Source organism: Triticum urartu, chromosome 1A, assembly GCF_056163025.1.
Source record: "Triticum urartu cultivar PI428250 chromosome 1A, HENAU_Tu73, whole genome shotgun sequence".
NCBI classification, from domain to species: domain Eukaryota; kingdom Viridiplantae; phylum Streptophyta; class Magnoliopsida; order Poales; family Poaceae; genus Triticum; species Triticum urartu.
The window spans coordinates 123,442,223-123,462,727 of record NC_141873.1 but is presented as its reverse complement, the minus strand read 5'-3'; positions in this window follow the sequence as shown (position 1 = coordinate 123,462,727).

The following is a 20,505-nucleotide window of genomic DNA, read 5'->3' as shown; positions in this document are numbered from 1 at the left end:
GAAAGCAACCGTGAGTACTCATCCAAAGTACTCGCAAGCAAGGAGCTACACTACATATGCATGGGTATCAAATGGAATAAGGGTATCATATGTGGACTGAACTTCAGAATGCCAGAATAAGAGGGGGATAACTAATCCTTTCGAAGACTACGCTTCTGGCAGCCTCCGTCTTGCAACATGTAGAAGAGAGTAGACTGAAGTCCTCCAAGTAGCATCGTATAGCATAATCCTAACCGATGATCCTCCCCTCGTCGCCCTGTGAGAGAGTGACCACCGGTTGTATCTGGCACTTGGAAGGGTGTGTTTTATTAAGTATCCGGTTCTAGTTGTCATAAGGTCAAGGTACAACTCCAAGTCGTCCTGTTACCGAAGATCACGGCTATTCGAATAGATTAACTTCCCTGCAGGGGTGCACCACATACCCCAACACGCTCGATCCCATTTGGTCGGACACACTTTCCTGGGTCATGCCTGGCCTCGGAAGATCAACACGTCGCAGCCCCACCTAGGCACAACAGAGAGGTCAGCACGCCGGTCTAAACCTAAGCGCACAGGGGTCTGGGCCCATCGCCCTTAGCACACCTGCACGTTGCGAACGCGGCCGGAAGCAGAACTAGCCCCCTTAATACAAGAGCAGGCTTACGTTCCAATCCGGCGCGCGCCACTCAGTCGCTGACGTCACGAAGGCTTCGGCTGATACCACGACGCCGGGATACCCATAACTACTCCCGCGTAGATGGTTAGTGCGTATAGACCAAATGGCCAGACTCAGATCAATTACCCAGATCTCGTTAAGCGTGTTAAGTATCCGCGAACGCCGACCAGGGCCAGGCCACCTCTCTCCTAGGTGGTCTCAACCTGCCCTGTCGCTCCACCACAAGGTAACAGTCGGGGGCCGTCGGAAACCCAGGCCCACCACTACCTGGGTGGAACCACCTGCCCCTTCAGCCCCCATCTCCGAACAGTACCACAGGTAATGTAACAGTGTAAAGTATATAGCATATGCCCGTGATCACCTCCCGAAGTGATCACGGCCCAGTAGTATAGCATGGCAGACGGACAAGAGTGTAGGGCCACTGATGGAACACTAGCATCCTATACTAGGCATGTAGGATTGCAGGTAAAGGTAACAACAGTAGTAACAAGGACAGGCTATGCATCAGGATAGGAATAACGGAAAGCATTATCATGCTACACTACTCTAATGCAAGCAGTATAGAAGAGAGTAGGCGATATCTGGTGATCAAGGGGGGGGGGCTTGCCTGGTTGCTCAGACAAGAAGGAGGGGCCGTCAACACCGTAGTCGACCGGGGCATCAGCGGCGTCGGTCTCGTAGTCTACCGGAAAGAAGTAACGGAGGGGGAACACAATAAATAACAGAGCAATCAAATCATAACATGACAAACGTGGTGCTAGAGATGATCTAACGCAGGGATAGGTGATACCGGCGAAGGGGGGAAACATCCGGGAAAGTATCCCCGGGGTTCCGCGTTTTCGGACAGATGAACCGGAGGTGAAATGTTGCAGGTTCACTATGCTAGGGACGCGTGGCGGACGACCGGGCTGCGTATCCGAATTCGTCTCGTCGTTCTGAGTAACTTTCATGTACAAAGTTTTTTCATCCGAGCTACGAATTCTTTTATATGAATTTACAAAGTTTAAAACAATATTTGGAATTTATTATTAATTCGAAATAAAAAGGGGATTTTTCTATGTGTACCCACTATTGTACCCAGCCACATAGGCTGAGAGGCTGACAGTGGGACACCTGGGAGCTGACTTAGCAGTCAATAGTCAAAGTGTTGACTGGAGTCAAACGTGAACAATGTTGTGGATCCCACATGTCATTGACTATAGTTAAATTAAAAGGTTATTTAGATGGGGGCCCACTGTCATTGTGCCATTAGGCTAATTAACACCTAACAAACCTAATTACTACTAGCAAATTAGAACGGGGCCGGCCTTAGTGGACAGAACCCAGCCGGCCTCATGGTGGCTGTGCATACACGCACAAGCACACAGCGGCTACGGCCAGTAGCTCGAGCGGCCGGGGTTTCAGGGAGGCGACGGGCAGCGGCGCAGGCGGGCGCGGCGAGGCTGCGGCCGGCACACGCGCAGTAGGGCGCCAGGCAAGCGGCGGCAGCAGCGACAGTGTAGCGCAACAGTAGCAGCACAACAATGCATGGAGCAGCAGGCTACAGGAGCAGGGAGCAACAGCCAAGAATAGAACGTATGCGTACATGGAAGCAGAGCTCCGGCCATGGCGGTGTTTGACACGTAGCGGCACGGATCGAGGGGGGGAAAGTAGGTGAATCAACAGAGAAGCTCACGGGGAGGCTCATGGACATGGTCAAGGAAGCCGGGGTGGTCCGTTGGGGTGGCAAACGATGGCGCGATGCGGCGACCGTGGGCGAAGATGAGGACGATGTCGAGGCTACGGGCCATTCTAGCTCGAGCCCTTTGGCGTGGTGATGGAGCCGACCACGACGGAGCTCCCAGTCATCCTCGCGCGATGAGGGGAGGCCGGTAGCTGCCGGATCGACGCGGCGCGTCCATGGATGCAGACGGTCGAGATCGGGATCGAGCGTGGGGGACGATGTAGAAGAGGGGAAGTGGCTAGGGTTCGGCAGGGGGTCATGGGTGTCCTCCTTATCCTCTCTAGGGCACCCGAGAGGAGCAAGTGTCGGTCATCCGGCCGTGGCGCCGTGGGATGGCCGCCACGCCATGGCCTCTGCCTTCTCCTCTATACAGGAGAAAGAGGAAAGGCCTGTGGTGGGCTGGGCTGTGCACTATAGCACTGGGCCTGTAGTGTACAGTGTGCACTTAGCCCCTGTTCCTTCTTCTAATTTTCTGTTTTGTATTTTCTCCACCGTTTTGTATTTTAATTTAATCCAAATAAGTTTTGTTGAACACAAAACTTGTCACATAAATAATAGGCAATGTTTTGAGCTAGCACACACGATTTCAAGTGGTTTGTAAATACATAAACACCCATTTATTTTGAAATGGCTAATTTATTTGTTGTTGGACCACTTATTAATTTCCTAGGGATTTATCCGTGAGCCAAATGAAGTTGGTACCATCATGGCAATGATTAGGGGAATTTTATAGAATAGTGTGAACATATTAGTTTTATTGTTTGAAAACTTTTTTGTTTGCCAATAATTCAAATTAGAATTTTAATTGTTTTGAAGTAATGCGCAATTAGCAACAGCAACCGAGGTGACGTGCCATCAATAGCAGGGGATTACTGTAGCTTAATTATCCGGCCGTCACAATTCTCCTCCACTACAAGAAATCTCGTCCTGATATTTATGAGGTAGTGAAAGGGGGGAGGTTTGGTAACGAATCTAGCAGGTCTTCTCATCCTGGCTTGCTCTTCTCGAAGAGGCCAGTCCAATATATTGATGTCTTCATTTCTCTACTTTAGGTCACCATGATGAAGTTGGCGTCCTTTCTTCAGGAACTCCATCGTACTTACGAAAGAATAAAGGGTGGGCATTCCGGGAGAACAGACCTCTGCAAGGTCGACTATCTGGTCGATAACATCGAGGGAGGTGGCGGAGGTAACTCTTGAATTGAAACTTACGAAAATATCGAGAGCAAAGTAAGGAGGTATCATGGGAAGTATTGAGCGGGCAGGCAATCGTTCGATGCCTGAAACAGGGCATGAAAGGGGGTTCAAAGCAATGGGAATAAGTATTGTGTCTGATACCAGAATTGATGATCTCTCGGAAGGTGGCTCGTGAATCACATATGAGGCTAAGTGCGAGGAATTAACTTTGGAAACCAGGGGTGTATAGGAGAGTCAGGTTTTGATCCTGTGGAACTGTGGGTTATGGGCCCACCATGTGGATTAAAAGTAGGAAGCATTGATATCTTGCACGGTCATGATAGCAAGACATGTCAGAGGGTAGTATCAGTTATGTTGGCAACAATGTCGATACCAAGGGCGAGGGACGAAGAGAACCATTTTCCTACTCGTTGAACGAGGCAGACCATTAGGCAAAGTTCTCGTCCATCGGCGGTTACCGGAATGTCATCAACAATAGTAACAGGTTCTTACTGACAGATTGGTACATCAAGGTGCTTACAAAAGCAGTGACTTATTACTGCTTAGATCATATAAATCCTAGAAAGGGTTTAAACAAACCAATGGAAAGGTAAAAGTGTCTATCAGATTAAACAGAACAATGGAAATGTAACTGTGTTTAAACACATGTTTCAGGGATATATCATTCCCAAGGACAAGCAGATCATGATATCCATGACGGGATATAACGCAGAAAACCCTTTAGGTAAAGGAGGAGGAACTTCATGACATTACCCATACAACGGTGTTTGGATAATTGATAACGAAATTTAGCATTGTGCTTCAAATATTTTTATTGAAAATCGGAGTACCACAGACATGCTTCGAGATAGCATTGACATGGTCATCAAGCAAAGGTCGGACTTCGGATACACGAAAGGTCCATCAGGATAAACTTATTAAACAAGGCATTCAATTTCCTCATAGAAAAATGGTTAACCTTGTTAAAAAGGAAACTATAACAATAGGTCCTCCGGCCAGGTGTGCTAGGCATGACATCACCTTACCAGATCATATAAAGACCAATGTTATAACTCTTGGAAATATGTTCCAACCATCATATCTGACCGAGATTCAGATCTGATTGGTGTTAGGAAACCTCAGACTCAAGATGCCTGAGAAGGAAAGGTGCAAGACAAATTGACGAGACGACATTGTAAGATTCTCGGGAATTGAACTGTGGAAGCAAGTTCCGAATCATGAGTTCATTATTAAATCAAGGATAGAATGAGGAGGTGGCTGATGGAATCAGCGACAATTCATCGAGATTAACAAAAGATGGATTTCCACAATTAAGTGAACAAGGAGATAACATTTGCTCAGCCCCTCTTATAGCGTTGCTAGTTGCAGGTGAAGATTGGAGGCCGTTCCTTGTTGGAACATTTATTTACTTGTTGGGATATCATTATATTGCTATGTTGTCTTAATGCATCTATATACTTGGTAAAGGGTGGAAGGCTCGGCCTCTCGCCTAGTGTTTTGTTCCACTCTTGCCGCCCTAGTTTCCGTCATATCGGTGTTATGTTCCCGGATTTTGCGTTCCTTACGCGGTTGGGTTATAACGGGAACCCCTTGATAGTTCGCCTTGATTAAAGCTTTTCCAGCAATGCCCAACCTTGGTTTTACCATTTGCCACCTAGCCTTTTCTTTCCCTTGGGATCTGCAGACTCAAGGGTCATCTTATTTTAACACCCCCCCCGGGCCAGTGCTCCTCTGAGTGTTGGTCCAAACCGTCAGCCGCCGATGGCTACCAGGGGCAACTCTGGGCTGGCCTATCGGAAGTTTGGACAATCTGAGTGTGCCCTGAGAAAGAGATATGTGCAGCTCCTATCGGGATATGTCGGCACATTCGGGCGGTGTTGCTGGACTTGTTTTAACCTGTCGAATTGTCTTGTTGTACCGGGTTACCGAGTCTGATCGGTGTGTCTCGGGTGGAGGTCTATTCCTTCGTTGACCGTGAGAGCTTGTCATGGGCTAAGTTGGGACTCCCCTGCAGGGATTGAACTTTCGAAAGCCGTGCCCGCGGATATGGGCAGATGGGAATTTGTTAATGTCCGGTTGTAGATAACTTTAACTAGACTTAATTAAAATGAATCAACCGTGTGTGTTACCGTGATGGCCCCTTCTCGGCGGAGTCCGGGAAGTGGACACGGTGTTGGAGTAATGCTTGCGCAGGTTGTTCCTCTAGTTTCTCGCTCGCGCCTTGCCTCCTCTTCTCGCTCTCTTTGGCGTATAAGATAGCCACCACATTGATGCTAGTCGCTTGCTGCAGCTCCACATATACTTGCCTTATCCTGTCCTATAAGCTTAAATAGTCTTGATCGCGTGGGTGTGAGATTGTTGAGTCCCTGTGGCTCACAGATACTACAACTCTAGATGCAGGTCCAGGTGATTCCGCTCCAGGTGACGAGTACGAGCTCAAGTGGGAGTTCGACGAGGACTCTCAGCGTTATTATGTTTCCTTTCCTGACGATCAGTAGTGGTTCCTAGTTGGGGTTATCGATTCAGGGCCTTGTCGCATGTTGGGGGTCTTTTCTATTTTGGCGCCGTAGTCGGGCCATGAGTGATTTGTATGATGAATGTAATTTATGTACTCTGATGTGACGTGGCGAGTGTAAGCCAACTCTGTTATCTTCCCCGTTTTATTATGTATTACATGGGATGTTGTAATGATTGCCTGACTTGCGACATTGCTTTCAATGCGGTTATGTCTCTAAGTCGTGCCTCGACACGTGGGAGCTATAGCCGCATCGAGGGCATTACAAGTTGGTATCAGAGCTTGATCTCCGTATGGGTTATCACCAGATTCACATTCGTGAAGAAGATATTCCCAAGACAGCATTCAGAACAAGCTTTGGTTCATATGAATACACCGTCATGTCTTTTGGCCTCGCCAACGCTCCTCCGACGTTCTCTCGCATGATGAATTTCATCTTCAACGCCTACACCAATGACTTCGTTTTGGTCTATCTCGATGACATTCTGGTTTTCTCGAAGAACAAGGAAGATCATGCCAAGCACTTGCGTTTGGTTCTCGATAAGCTCAGGTAATATCAGTTCTATGCCAAGTTCTCCAAGTGTGAATTTTGGCTCAATGAGGTTCTTTATCTTGGTCATATCATCTCTGCCAAGGGCATTTCCGTGAATCCCGAGAAGGTATCCGCAATTGTGAATTGGGAACCTCCTCAGAATGTGAAGCAACTCCGCAGTTTTCTCGGACTCGCAAGCTATTGCCGGAGATTCGTTGAAAACTTTTCCAAGATCGCGAAGCCTCTCTCAAATCTTCTTCAGAAGCACGTCAAGTACGTTTGGTCTCCGGAGTGTGATATTGCTTTCAACACTTTGAAAGAGAAGTTGATCACTGCTCCAGTTCTGACTCCACCTGATGAATCCAAGCCGTACGAGGTCTTTTGTGATGCCTCTCTCCAAGGTCTTGGCGCAGTATTGATGCAAGGGAAGAAAGTTATTGCTTATACATCTCGCCAGTTGAAGCCTAGAGAAGAACTACCCCACTCATGATCTCGAGTTGGCGGCAGTTGTGCATGCTCTTTTGACTTGGAGACATCTTCTATTGGGAAGAAAAGTGGACATTTTCACTGATCACAAGAGTCTCAAGTACATCTTCACTCAACCTAATCTCAACCTAAGGCAGACTCGATGGGTCGAAATGATTCAAGAGTACAATCCGAGTATTGAGTATACTCCAGGCAAGGCTAATGTGATTGCTGACGCTTTGAGCAGAAAAGCATATTGCAACAGTCTGATTCTCAAGCCCTATCAACCCGAGCTTTGTGAAGCTTTCCGCAAGCTGAATCTTCAAGTTGTTCCTCAAGGCTTCCTCGCCAACCTTCAAGTCTCTCCTACCTTAGAAGACCAGATTCGCCAAGCCCAACTTCTTGATGCTATGGTGAAAAAGGTGAAGATTGGGATTGCCAAGAGTCAATCCAAGTACAAGTGCTACCGCCTTGATGACAAGGACACTCTCTTCTTCGAGGATCGTATTGTTGTGCCCAAAGGTGAACTTCGTAAAGTGATCATGAACGAGGCTCACAACTCTCTCCTCTCCATCCACCCTGGTAGTACGAAGATGTATCAGGATCTCAAGCAAGCTTATTGGTGGACTCGAATGAAGCGCGAGATCGCTCAATTCGTGAACGAGTGTGATGTCTGCAGAAGAGTGAAGGCAGAACACCAAAGGCCAGCTGGTCTCCTCCAACCTCTTGCCATTCCAGAATGGAAGTTTGACCACATTGAAATGGACTTCGTGACTGGGTTTCCAAAGTCCAAGCGTGGCAATGATGCTATATTTGTTGTCATCGATAAGCTCACCAAGGTGGCTCACTTTCTGGCTATCAAAGAGTCGATCACTGCAGCTCAATTGGCGGAACTCTATACCTCTCGCATCGTCTCTCTGCACGGTATTCCTCAAGTGATCTCTTCAGACCGTGGCAGTATCTTTACCTCGAAGTTTTGGGATTCTTTTCAGAAGGCCATGGGCACCAACATCCGCTTCAGCACTGCTTTCCATCCTCAAACAAGCGGTCAAGTCGAGCGTGTCAACCAGATTCTCGAAGACATGCTCAGGGCTTGTGTGATCTCCTTCGGCATGAAGTGGGAGGACTGTCTTCCTTATGCTGAATTCTCATACAACAACAGTTTTCAAGCAAGTTCGGGCAAGGCCCCATTTGAAATTCTGTATGGCAGGAAGTGCCGTACCCCTCTCAACTGGTCTGAAACCGGTGAACGTCAGCTGCTGGGTAATGACTTAATCACAGAAGCAGAAGAAATGTGCAAAGTCATTCGTGATAACCTCAAAGCAGCCCAATCCCGCCAGAAGAGCTACTATGATAGTAAGCACCATGATTTGGCTTTCGATATCGGAGATCATGTTTACCTCCGTGTCTCTCCTATGAAAGGTACTCGTCGCTTCGGTATCAAAGGGAAGCTTGCCCCTAGATACGTGGGACCTTTCAAGATTGTCAGCAAGAGAGGCGACCTCGCCTATCAGCTCGAGCTTCCTTCAAACTTTGCAAATGTTCATGATGTGTTCCACGTCTCTCAGCTTCGAAAGTGCTTCAAGACTCCTGACCGCACCGTCAACTTCGAGGACATTGAGCTCCAAGAAGATCTCTCCTATCGTGAGCACCCAGTTGCTATTCTTGAAGAGACTGAACGCAAGACTCGCAACAAGTCAATCAAATTTCTCAAAGTCAAGTGGTCTCACCATTCCGATCGTGAAGCTACCTGGGAACGCGAGGATCACCTCCGTTCTGAGTACCCGGAGTTCTTTCAGTCCTAGATCTCGGGACGAGATCTTTTCGTAGTGGTGGAGTGTTGTAACACCCCGGATGTAACTTTCCCTATTTGTATCCAACTCTTGCCGTTTCCGGTGTTAAGTTATATTTATTTCTCGGGTTCGGGTCTTTGTCTCCGTGTGTTGTTTTCTTTTCGTGCATCTCTTATCATGTCATCTCGTGCATTGCATTTGCATACATGTTCATCTCATGCGTTCGAGCATTTTCCCCGTTGTCCGTTTTGCATTCCGGCGCTTCGTTCTCCTCCGGTGGCCATTTCTAGCTTTCTTTCGTGTGTGGGGATTAAACATTTCCGGATTGGACCGGGGCTTGTCATGCGGCCTTGGTTTACTACCGGTAGACCGCCTGTCAAGTTTCGGGTCAGTTGGACTTCGTTTGATACTCCTACGGTTAACCGAGGGACCGAAAAGGCCTCGTGTGTGTTGCAGCCCAACATCCCCCAAATTTGGCCCAAAACCCACCAAACTCAGCTCCATGTCCTAGAGCGTTCGATCACGATCGCGAGGGCGAAAACCGCACCTCATTTGGACTCTCCTAGCTCCACTTATGCCTATATATACCCCCCTCCATTCGGATCTCCTCTTCCCCCGTGCAAAACCCTAAAAAAAACAGATCCATCTTCCCCCGCGCCGGGCCGGACGTGTCCGCCCGCGCCGGACGTTGTCCGCCCCGGCGCCGCCAGCCAACCGCGAGCCGCCACGCGTCCCCGCGGGACCAGATCGCCGCCGCCGTCCCGGCCCGGGAGGCCCAGGAGGGGCCCCCGCGAGCCCGCCTCTCCGCGCCGCCTCTTCCTCTCGGGCGCCGCCGCCTCCCCTCCCTCCGGCGACCGGCGCCGTCGCCGCCACCGACCGGCCGCCGCTGCTCCGGGCCCCGCCGCCGGATGACCCGCCACCGCTCGCCGCCTCTCCGCCGGCCTCCTCGCCGCCACGCGCCGCCACCACCGCACCGGCGCCGCGCCTCCCCGCCGCTCCGGCCGCCCCCACCGGCTCCGGCGAGCCGTTTCTGGCGAGCCCGAGCTCGGGTGCTACAGTAACTCCGGCGCCGCCTCGGGAAGCGTGCCGATCCCGATCTGGATCTGGATCTGGGGATCCCCCGGTTGACTTTTATCTCCTAACCCTAGTTTTTTATGCGATGTTTGACTGCTCGTAACTCCGCAATCGTAGCTCCGTTTTGGGCATATGATATATCAAAATCTTCGTCTCGACATGTACATCATTTCATTCCATTTCATCATTTGCATTTGAGGTCATCTTGTTGCCCAAAATGCTGTTAGAAGGAGGCTTCGTGAGTTAAATTGCAGATCCGTTAGTTCATCATGCACTTTTGTCATTTTTGCCATGTTTAATCCGTGCATGATATGCCTGTGCCCCTTTGGGATGAATTGTTAAGCATTTTGTCTTATTTCCAGAGGTTCCACCCATGCATTTTTAGGATGTGTGTGTTGTCTTGTGCAAGCTTGCGAAGAGAGGTACCTGAGATTGCTGATTTTAGGGACTTAGTGATTTTCCCTAAGTCTGGGATATTTTAGTTCGTGATGCTATATGTCCAGCTTGTTTCCTAATGATCCGTGCCTCTTTTGAGGATGATCAGTAAGGGAGTTTTGATATTTATGTTATGCTCTATCCATCCATGTCTTTGTTTGCATATGCGGAGTGCTCTAGGTTGACTCAATCGAGCTCAACTTTTGCTTCGTTGTTAATCTGGGCAGATCGTCAACTTGTTTGCGATTTTGCCGATGCTACCGTTAGTGTTCCATGCATGCTATGCCTTTGTTCTTGCCAGGTGTAGCTAGAATATTGTGCCTTCTTGCTGGTTATATGCTTGCCTTGCTATGACTTGCATCGTAGTGAGTGCATCGAGCTCGTTTACATGCCTTCGTGAGTTATAATTTCAGCATGTCTCAGTTTTCACAAAGTCTGAAAACTGATTGTGTTCGAGCTATGTTCGTGAGCTCGGTAGAGTATTTTGTGAACCCTTTTGACCCCAGGTCACTTTGGGTCTTTTGTTAAGCTTGTTGATTAGCTCCATGACATGTTCTTACTTGTCATGTTCAGGTCATTTATCATGTTGTTTTGCTGCTCCGAAGAGAGCATCGTGATCTGAAATTTCAGGCTAGTGTTAATTTCACCAAGTCTGGAATCTGTTTTGCATATTCATTGTTGCCATGTTTGTTTGAACCTCTTAATGGATGAATTTGCCTATGGCTCAGTGCTAGTGTTTTGTTAACCATCTTGTGTACATCACTGCCATGTATTTTGTTTTCATGTTTGGTGGCTGTAGCATGTTCATTTCGTTGCATTTAGATGCCTACTTGCTGTAAATCGCAGACCGGTGTCATATCTTAAAACGCTTGCCATTTCCAAACTGTAGCTCCGATTCCAATGATCTTTATATCGTTTTCAAGCGATCTCATCCCCTCTATCCAGTGGCCCCCTTGGAATTCCAAGTTGAGGCCAGGTTCATGCATTTCCTGTCATATCTTGCATTTTGCATCCCGCATCGCATCCCGCATAGCATATCATCATTTCATCTCATTGCTTGGTCTTGCACGTGGTTGATTGTATCCTTGTTGCTTGTTTGTCTTGTTTGGGTAGAGCCGGGAGACGAGTTCGCTACCGAGGAGCCCGTTGAGTTTGCTTGTGAGGATCCAGTCAACTTTGACAACTGTGCAGGCAAGATGATCATACCCTCGAAATCACTACTATCTTTGCTATGCTAGTTTGCTCGCTCTTGCTATGCCAATGCTACGATGCCTTCCTTTTGCTTGTCAGCCTCCCAATTGCCATGTTGAACCTCTAACCCACCATGTCCTAGCAAACCGTTGATTGGCTATGTTACCGCTTTGCTCAGCCCCTCTTATAGCGTTGCTAGTTGCAGGTGAAGATTGGAGGCCGTTCCTTGTTGGAACATTTATTTACTTGTTGGGATATCATTATATTGCTATGTTGTCTTAATGCATCTATATACTTGGTAAAGGGTGGAAGGCTCGGCCTCTCGCCTAGTGTTTTGTTCCACTCTTGCCGCCCTAGTTTCCGTCATATCGGTGTTATGTTCCCGGATTTTGCGTTCCTTACGCGGTTGGGTTATAATGGGAACCCCTTGATAGTTCGCCTTGATTAAAGCTTTTCCAGCAATGCCCAACCTTGGTTTTACCATTTGCCACCTAGCCTTTTCTTTCCCTTGGGATCTGCAGACTCAAGAGTCATCTTATTTTAAACCCCCCCCCCCCCGGGCCAGTGCTCCTCTGAGTGTTGGTCCAAACCGTCAGCCGCCGATGGCTACCAGGGGCAACTCTGGGCTGGCCTATCGGAAGTTTGGACAATCTGAGTGTGCCCTGAGAAAGAGATATGTGCAGCTCCTATCGGGATTTGTCGGCACATTCGGGCGGTGTTGCTGGACTTGTTTTAACCTGTCGAATTGTCTTGTTGTACCGGGTTACCGAGTCTGATCGGTGTGTCTCGGGTGGAGGTCTATTCCTTCGTTGACCGTGAGAGCTTGTCATGGGCTAAGTTGGGACTCCCCTGCAGGGATTGAACTTTCGAAAGCCGTGCCCGCGGATATGGGTAGATGGGAATTTGTTAATGTCCGGTTGTAGATAACTTTAACTAGACTTAATTAAAATGAATCAACCGTGTGTGTTACCGTGATGGCCCCTTCTCGGCGGAGTCCGGGAAGTGGACACGGTGTTGGAGTAATGCTTGCGCAGGTTGTTCCTCTAGTTTCTCGCTCGCGCCTTGCCTCCTCTTCTCGCTCTCTTTGGCGTATAAGATAGCCACCACATTGATGCTAGTCGCTTGCTGCAGCTCCACATATACTTGCCTTATCCTGTCCTATAAGCTTAAATAGTCTTGATCGCGTGGGTGTGAGATTGCTGAGTCCCTGTGGCTCACAGATACTACAACTCCAGATGCAGGTCCAGGTGATTCCGCTCCAGGTGACGAGTACGAGCTCAAGTGGGAGTTCGACGAGGACTCTCAGCGTTATTATGTTTCCTTTCCTGACGATCAGTAGTGGTTCCTAGTTGGGGTTATCGATTCAGGGCCTTGTCGCATGTTGGGGGTCTTTTCTATTTTGGCGCCGTAGTCGGGCCATGAGTGATTTGTATGATGAATGTTATTTATGTACTCTGATGTGACGTGGCGAGTGTAAGCCAACTATGTTATCTTCCCCGTTTTATTATGTATTACATGGGATGTTGTAATGATTGCCTGACTTGCGACATTGCTTTCAATGCGGTTATGTCTCTAAGTCGTGCCTCGACACGTGGGAGCTATAGCCGCATCGAGGGCATTACATTAATTTAAGAGAAGCTTTAATAATAAGATCTACATCGTGTCCATGGGCATGAACACAAAGTTCAAGGTCGACTCCCACTTCTTCAATGCATAACCTTACATTTACCTCCCCTTTTCGAAGTTGTAGTGTTGAAAAGTTATCTGACGAAGCGTCAGCAGGGTATAACCCGCATAACTTTCGAGGTCACACAAATTAAGGAAGGCATAGGTTCAACCCGTCAGGGTATCGTGGAAACATATACCACAAGCTTTGAGAGTAAATATTACCAGCTCGAAAGCAGAGCATGGTTGGCAAAAGGAGAGGATACAAATTACCAAAGGCATTATGTATCGGAGAAAGAACTCACAAGGTGATTAATTATGAAGGACATGGTCGGATAATAATCCAACAGTGGATATGGTGATCCACAATGGAGCTGATGTGAGTATCGATACCCAATCAGAGGAAGAAAGAATGCAAATGCATCGTTTTACAGAACATCTGAATAATTCAACGTTTAAATAACAAAGGAATTATGATGGCTTCTTCTCTCTCTTTGGATCTCAATACAAAGTTCTCCTCGATCTTCTTGGAGATCTATTCGATGTAATTCTTTTTGCGGTGTGTTTATCGAGATCCGATGAATTGTGGGTTTATGATCAAGATTATCTATGAACAATATTTGATTCTTCTCTGAATTCTTTTATGTATGAAATGTTATCTTTGCAAGTCTCTTCGAATTATCAGTTTGGTTTGGCCTACTAGATTGATCTTTCTTGCAATGGGAGAAGTGCTTAGCTTTGGGTTCAATCTTGCGGTGTCCTTTCCCAGTGACAGCAGGGGCAGCAAGGCACGTATTGTATTGTTGCCATCAAGGATAAAAAGATGGGGTTTATATCATATTTCTTGAGTTTATCCCTGTACATCATGTCATCTTGCCTAATGTGTTACTCTGTTCTTGTGAACTTAATACTCTAGATGCATGCTGGATAGCGGTCGATGTGTGGAGTAATAGTAGTAGATGCAGAATCATTTCGGTCTACTTGTCGCGGACGTGATGCCTATATACATGATCATGCCTAGATATTCTCATAATTATGTACTTTTCTATCAATTGCTCAACAGTAATTTGTTCACCCACCATAATACTTATGCTATCTTGAGAGAAGCCACTAGTGAAACCTATGGCCCATGGGTCTATCTTTTATCATATAAGTTTCCAATCTATTTTACTTTGCAATCTTTACTTTCAATCTATATCATAAAAATACCAAAAGAAATTATCTTATTATCTCTATCAAATCTCACTCTCGTAAGTGACCGTGAAGGGATTGACAACCCCTTTATCACGTTGGTTGCGAGGTTCTTATTTGTTTGTGTAGGTACGAGGGACTTGCGTGTAGTCTCCTACTGGATTGATACCTTGGTTCTCAAAAACTGAGGGAAATACTTATGCTACTTTGCTGCATCACCCTTTCTTGTTCAAGGGAAAACCAACGCAGTGCTCAAGAGGTGGCATGGATCACATCACCATCACCGTCACCACGCTGTCGTGCTGACGAAACTCTCCCTCGACACTTTGCTGGATCAAGAGTTTGAGGGATGTAATCGAGCTGAATGTGTGCTGAACTCGGAGGTGCCGTATGTTCGGTACTTGATCGGTTGAATCGAGAAGACGTTTGACTACATCAACCGCGTTAAACTAATGCTTCCACTTTCGATCTACGAGGGTACGTGGACACACTCTCCCCTTCTCGTTGCTATGCATCTCCTAGATAGATCTTGTGTGATTGTAGGAATTTTTTTGAAATTGCATGCTACGTTCCCCAACAGATTTTTAATTCAATATTAAATGCCTGATGACCTACAAGTATAGGTGATCAATATTAGTCTTTTCGATAAGTAAGCGTGTCAAACCCAACGAGGAGCAGAAAGAAATGACAAGCGGTTTCCACCAGGGTAATTTTTGCAAGCACTGAAATTGTCGGTAACAAGTAGAGTAAGATAATTTGTAATGAGCAAGTAACGATGATGGTAAATAAAGTGTAGCAAGGTAGTCCAATCATTTTCGTAGCAAAGGACATGCCAAAACGATCTCGCATAATTTGGTTGATAGTTGACTTGATTCTGTGAAAAAACAAAAACTTTTGCGCCGAGTACTAGAATTACTGTGACTTGCTGGAACGTGATAAATTTTTTAATTTTTTAGACGTTATGAGAAACAAATTTTCCATGTTTTCCTATTTTTCAGATATTTTGGAGTTACAGAAGTATAATGTTTGTTCAGATCATTACAAATTGTTTTTTTTAGACAGATTTTGTTTTCTATTGCATAGTGCACTTGTTTTAATGATGTTATGGATTATATCAGGGGTATAAGTCATGGAGAAATTAGAATACAATAGGTATTATGCAAGAATAAAATATTAATGGGTTCGTAATAGTACCTAAAGTTTATAATTTGCTTATTATACTAACAGATCTCATGAGGTTTATGTTGAGTTTTATGTGCTGAAGTTTTGAAGTTTTGGGTGAGATCACAATGGATGAAGGAATAAGGAGCGGCAAGACCCTAAGATTGGCGATGCCCAAGGCACCCCAAGTTAATATTCAAGGAAGACCCAAGCGTCTAAGCTTGGGATGCCCCGGATGGCATCCCCTATTTCATCTACAATCCATTGGTATATTACTTGGAGCTACATTTTTATTCATCACATGATATGAGTTTTGCTTGGAGCGTCTTGTGCCATATTAGTTTTTGATTTGTTTGCTTTTTAGGTTGACACAATCATCATTTGCTGGACACACCTCTTGAGGGGACACACATTTATTCATGATTTGTTAGAATACTCCATGTGCTTCACTTATATCTTTTGAGCTAGGCAGTTGCTCTAGTGCTTCACTTATATCTTTTAGAGCATGGCAGTGGTTATATTTTAAAGAAATAGTTGCACTCTCATGCTTCACTTAAATCATTTTGAGATTTAAAAAAATATGAAGTGGTAGTGGGCACGGGTTATGAGACTAGTCCATAAAGGATAGGTCTTCAAGGGGATATAATAAAAACTTTCATGTAGATCACTAAATATGAAACGTATGGTTTAATGATATTGATGACGTAATATGAAAGGATATAGGTTCATGATCATTGGTTAGTAGAAATATCGGTATTAGAGTTTGTTATTGACTTCTCATCTAAGTGTTGGTCATGGCATGGTGGGGAGGTTTGAGCATTTGTAGCTCTGGTTGAACTCCTTGAGTGCTGTTATAATCGGATGCGCGCTATGATTAATTCCTACCAACCAACTCCCTAGGGGCATGCAAGTAGTACTTTGCTTTTAGGGCTAATAGGATTTCACAATAAGTATGTGAGTTCTTTATGACTAACAAGCAAACATGCCTGTGCGTTGCAACGGGAGAGAAAAAAACATCACACATATACCAAGCTCTATCACCTTCGCCTTCGCATGGCAATCAGACATCCTCAACGCCCATTCACTGGACCCAAAAACAATCATGCAATGCTGCGGCACCACTGGTGACGTTGGCGGCGAGTCGAGGGAGCGCCGAGCGGGCACGACACGGCTGCCACGAGCTCCTTGGTCGCCTTCCCTAAAAAGTTCAACATAATAATAGAGGGAATTTGTCTTGAAATAAAATAAATTGCACTTGAACATTTGGTTGCAGCAGCAGAGATGATGTAAACTTTCAAGAATTATAACCCATCAACTCTGTTGTTGTTCAAACTTAGCACATTGCATTTGCATTACATGTAGAATGGTAACACGTACAAGCATGACCCATATTTTGTTTGTGCTATTCAAATGACTAACGATCATTCATAATCGCTAGTTTTCTCCTCATTCCCATACAGTAAGGACACATCTACACGTATGGCCTATGTGTTGCTGCTAGTAAAAATAACTAGCGACCATTCATAAACACCATTTTCTCAACTCATTCTACAAATAAAGTACTCCTAACTAAACAATAAATTGTCTTATTTCAAATATACAAAGTGCATTACAAAATAAGGAGCAAATCCATGAAACAGGAATGATAAAATAATTCTGGCACAAATCCAAAAAACTAAGGTTAGGGTAATAGCTTCAATATGATTAGATAGACTTGCAAAAAAAGTAGACTTACCTATTACGCAATACTCCTGATGTTTAAGCTCGTATTTATCTAGTGAATAACAATGGAACTTTGATGGACAATAATACCGATACACTGCACTTCATTCACCTGACTTGACATTTTTAGCCTGGTCTAGACATACTTGGAACAAACAATGGCAGTTTTTTGCGTTAAGCACAATTCCGCAGTAGCGCCACCATAATTCCCATGTAGCTCAGTATTACACTATGGATGCAAAGGTGGACCGACTTTATCTCTTCTTCTGCATCAACTTGTTTGATACTCAATCTCTTTGAGCAATTCAAAAGATACCCTGTAATTATAAATCTAACATGTCAGACTTGACACACAGAGGTGTTGAGCTTTATAGAACATAATTAAGGTAGAGAATGATAGAGAAGTAACCTTATGGTTCATTCTTAGTTTTATCATCATGCTGAGTATGTGAGAATTCTAGTGGTATCCAGAGACAAAAATCCTATTATGAGTGGTCAGCTCTTATCTATCTTGACTGCCAGTACAACCCGAGCCATGGCAGGGGCGGAAAAGGACGATCTGCCCGCGATGACGACCATGTGGCAGCGCTGACCTCTTCGAAGCTCATGGCATGGAGAAGGGCCGCAACGCCAGTGCGTGCACGTAGGTGTTGGGTTAAGGCCAGAGGGAGGAGGGGGCTGCAAGGGGAAGAGATCGCGAGTTTTTTCATCTAAACATGGGTTCATGGTGTAGAAGGGTCTGGGTGGTACCTGTGTTTTAATTTCGGCCATCTCGGTCTAGAGCGAAAAGTATATTATGACAAAAAATGATTATGGTTAGATTTGAACCGTTTTTTTTTAAAATGGCTGAAATTCTAGCACGCCACACCTCCTACTAAAACAACACATTGTAAAGGTCTAAAAATTAGGTTGAGACGATGTGGTAGAGATAAAAGAACTTTTAAAACATTTGCCAGCATGAGACAAAGACTTTTAAAATTTATTCAAAAAGCCAAACAAAATTAATAATTTCCTAAGAGCATTCAAGTCAGAACAATATTCCTATGGCCGCGGTGAGGTAATCATCTTGTTCACGTCCATGCAAATACAGATCATAGTGGGGTGGTTACTAACAATACGACAAGGGACGATGTCTTAGAGGCTAGCAACAGATAGATGAGTAAATGAGCACTAGTAATTCTAAAAGGAAAATACATCGAGCTTGATTCAACCATGCGACAGTCGGTATACATTGAACGGTGAAATTTGTTCCTGACCAATCTATTGACACCAGGCTGATACACATCATACCCCGTCGTTCAATCACTGCCACTTAAACTAACTAATACTCCAACAACACCTCTTCTCCCAAGCTATCAGACACCATAATCTGTAGCTGCAGGTGCCTTGCACGTACACCTACATAGCATGGACAAAGGCGAGACAGGACCAAGCAAGCAATCAGAGATCATCTCCAGACTCTAGGCCAGCTAGCTTCACAATGATCTTTGTCGTAATTATCTTCTATCTCCCCCATCCATCCATCTAGTTCTTGTTGCCGCACTGTTTACAACGCCCATGAGCAACTCAGCCTAGATCCAAGAAGGAAGACTCGGGCTGTACCCAACATCTGCACCTCCTCCCAAGTCCTTCTCCCGTACCCAACCTCTGCACCTCCTCGCCAGTCCTATCCCACGACCTCCCATGCTCCCGCCGCCTCCCAGTGCCACCATAGTCCGCCACGCCACGCCCCGCGCCATGCCAGCCGCTATCTTGTGCGTGCATGATTTGAGTGGCTCCATCCACCATCGGTTGTATCCATCACCGGCTACATCTCCAGCTATAGGGCACTGCATCTTGAGCTAAAGGGCTGCAAAATCCAGGCTGCAGGTGTCCAGGGGCAGGGGGTGGGGGATCGACAGTAGTGATTCGTCGACCTTGAGACTGGAGGCTGTGATCCATGGCAACGTCGGTCCAGTAACGCTCTCGACATAGGAAGAAACAGAGGAACAACGCTCCAAGATCGCAGGCGCCAATCCGCGGCGGCGGCATCAGCGACTCGAGGAGCAGAGGGACAAGGCTTGGGTAGGGGAGGGAATAAGAGAAAAGAGAGGCAGAAGCCTCCCTGGGGGGTGCGGTGGCGCCACAGTTTGCCGGTGGCGGCGGGTCCCATGCCGGCGGCATCGGCGGCATCGGTTTGGTGAGCGCAGCGAACTAATGTCTCAGGAGGGGAAAAGTGAGGAGAGATACAGGTGCACCACGAGGTGGGTTTTCTCAAAAAAAAATAGACACGGGTGGACGTGGCCATCATGCTACCTTTTGAGCATGCGTTGGTTTCCCTTGAAGAAGAAAGGGTGATGCAGCAAAGTAGCGTAAGTATTTCTCTCAGTTTTTAAGAATTAAGGTATCAATCCAGTAGGAGATAGCATGCAAGTCCCTCGTACCTGCACAAACAAAAAAGAACCTCGCAACCAACGCAATAAAGGTGTTGTCAATCCTTCACGGTCACTTACGAAAGTGAGATCTGATAGAGATAAGATAAATATTTTTGATATTTTTGTTGTATAGATTGGAAAATAAAGATTGCAAAATAAACAACGATAGAAATAACAAGTTGATAGGAAAATAATATGATGGAGAATAGACCCGAGGGCCATAGGTTTCACTACTGGCTTCTCTCAAGATAGCAAATTCTACGGTGGGTGAACAAATTACCATCGAGCAATTGATAGAAAAGCGCATAGTTATGAGAATATCAAGGCATGATCATGTATATAGGTATCACGTCCGCGATAAGTAGACCGAAACGATTCTGCATCTACTATTATTACTCCACACATCAGTCGCTGTCCAGCATGCATCTAGAGTATTAAGTTCATAAGAACAGAGTAACGCATTAGGCAAGATGACATGATATGGAGGGATAAAGTCAAGAAATATGATATAAACCCCATCTTTTTTATCCTCGATGGCAACAATACAATACGTGCCTTGCTGCCCCTGCTGTCACTGGGAAAGGACACCGCAAGATTGAACACAAAGCTAAGCACTTCTCCCATTACAAGAAAGATCAATCTAGTAGGCCAAACCAAACTAATAATTTGAAGAGACTTGCAAAGATATTAAATCATGCATAAAAGAATTCAGAGAAGAATCAAATATTTTTCGTAGATAAGCTTGATCATAAACCCACAATTCATCAGATCTC